Raw genomic sequence first — 2,386 nt, forward strand, 5'->3', positions numbered from 1 at the left:
CATAATTTTTGCTACATAAGTTATTTTTGTGCTTTTTTATTAAGAATGTTAGATTTCCAATTCCCCTCTCTAAAATAAAAAAATAATAATTAAAATATCTCAACAACTTTTTTATTTATCCCATTTCAAAAACCGTCAGGTTTGACTGCCGGACCCTGTATATGGTGACAATTATTTTGAGTAGTGTATTATGTTTCCGATAAACTTCTCCGATGTAAACGCAGTCATTTATAATATCTTCTTGTCCAGAAGTGTATAAGCCGGTATAAGGAAAACGTTTACAACGCCTCCGTGGCGCAATCGGCTAGCGCGTTCGGCTGTTAACCGAAAGGTTGGTGGTTCGAGCCCACCCGGGGGCGAACTTTTTTTTGTATTTTTTCTTTAAAAACGTTTATTTTATTGCCTGTTTTATATAATACAGTTTTAAATTATTTAACGTTGAAAGAGTAAAAATAATTATAATATAAAGAACGGTTAAAAGCATTCAGGCCCAGATTCAAAAAAAAAAAATGAGTAACTCCTATCGTGTTGATGTACCCAAAGGCTCTGAGCATCGTATCAATGTAGTGTGTATATAAATGAATTAGAAGATAATTTAACTGATAATGAAATTGTTAAAAATTTTGTCACAATTGTTACAAAACTTCTCATTATAATAAAATATTTGTAAAAACTTCTAGAATATTAATAGACGTCACTTCTTAAGCTTTTTTCAAAATTTCCAATACAAATAATAACTGTCATAATATAATTGTTTACACTATTCTTAGCTAATAGCTCCGATCCTATAGGGGAGAAAACTTGAAAAATTACACACGTTTTAACCGCCATATCAATCAAAACAGCCCAGAGAAAACAAGCGAAATTCAAAATAAAACAAAAATCAATCAATGGGAACGTGCCATCGAAACAATAGAGCTCCACCGGAACAAATGAATTTCATTGAATAAATCCGAGAACATCAAACCGGATTGACTGGCATCATCATTCCGAAACGTTTGAAAGTGAAACAAAAGTACAACGAGCCGGAAACAAATGTCATGTCACACGTCATATCAAAATATGGCGATAAATAATTGATCGATTGCGGTATGTTAAAAGGGTCAACGTTCAAGGCACAAACAAGAGGACGAAACAACAAAAAGGGTTATTCGAATTCGAAAATTAACGGCCATTAGAAAATTGCCTAACGACTCCAGTATATCTTATCAGTGCGAGCATGCTGTAGGACTATTTAAATTCCAATTTGGCTTAATCGTGGAAATATAACCCTTAACCTCTCACCAGCACGCCCCAAACTGTAAAATATCGGAGACTTAATTGCAAAATTTCTGGGCCTCTAAATTGTCGATGATTTAAAAGTTTATTAGGAAGATGCAGCATCTGCGTGCGTGTTTTCGTAAATGATTACTTATTGTTTGTTCTTTATTTACGTACAGTAATTTCAATTAAATTGGTATTTTGAGTAAGTTTTAGCAGATTTTTTTGGGCTTCAAGCACTAGTAGATCGACAAATAAGAAGAGTTCGAAAATACAAATACCTGGTCACCTGGATTAGAGAAAATAGAACTAGATTAAAAAATAACAAGAAACGCGTTTGTAAGATTGAAAACAAACTTCTGCTCCTCACAATAGAACTAAGAGTATGATAGTTTATTTATATAAGAGCTGCGTTAAAGCAGATATCAGCGAGTGGAGTATTATCTTCAACAAAATTTATTTTGTGCTTAACTCAGTCACAATAACGTTTTCTACCAGAAGCAACTGTCATGTTAAAATTTCGCCATAAATAATTAATCTACCAACAAGGCTTCTATATTTTTCAGGGACGAAAGTATTGGTCGGCGGAAATCGCTTTAAATAACATCATCTATTTTTATAACTGGAAAATGATTGTACAATTGCAACACTTTATAGTCTCTAGATATTTTACCTCAGTTGAACTAACAGGAGCTTCCTCCAATGTGACAGAGACTTTGCATTGATAGGAAGAAAAAATAAAACAGCAACAGTTTATATAGAAAAGGACTAGGTTAGCGGCACTGCAAGTCGTAACCAGAGGTTTGAGATATTTTGTATGGAAAATAGTTTTGTGATTCCAAAAACCTACTAGTAATTGAAAATTACGAGTAGGTTTTATTTAAAATAACAAGGAAAGTTTGGTTTCAAATTACTTCATACAATTCTAGAGTGCCGAAGGAAAATAAATCGTATAATATTTTTCAAACATGATGAAAAAAAGAGTATAATAATATTTAGGACATCTTACTCCTTGAAAGACTTCCTAAATAAGAAAGACTTGGAGGACATGTATCGTTAAATTCCCTCACAATTGACGTTTATGCAAGCCTTAGTAAAGAATAATTTTTTACCATCTTCTCAACGT

General features: G+C 32.7%; 1 non-coding gene across 1 annotated transcript; it reads left to right on the forward strand.

Moving 5' to 3' along the window:
* The first annotated feature begins 285 nt into the window (after positions 1-285).
* Positions 286-359, forward strand: Trnan-guu (transfer RNA asparagine (anticodon GUU)). The gene has a single exon. It is a non-coding gene; the product is annotated as a tRNA-Asn (tRNA).
* The last annotated feature ends 2,027 nt before the right edge of the window (positions 360-2,386 follow it).

This window comes from Anthonomus grandis, chromosome 9 (genome assembly GCF_022605725.1).
Source record: "Anthonomus grandis grandis chromosome 9, icAntGran1.3, whole genome shotgun sequence".
In the NCBI taxonomy this organism is placed as follows: domain Eukaryota; kingdom Metazoa; phylum Arthropoda; class Insecta; order Coleoptera; family Curculionidae; genus Anthonomus; species Anthonomus grandis.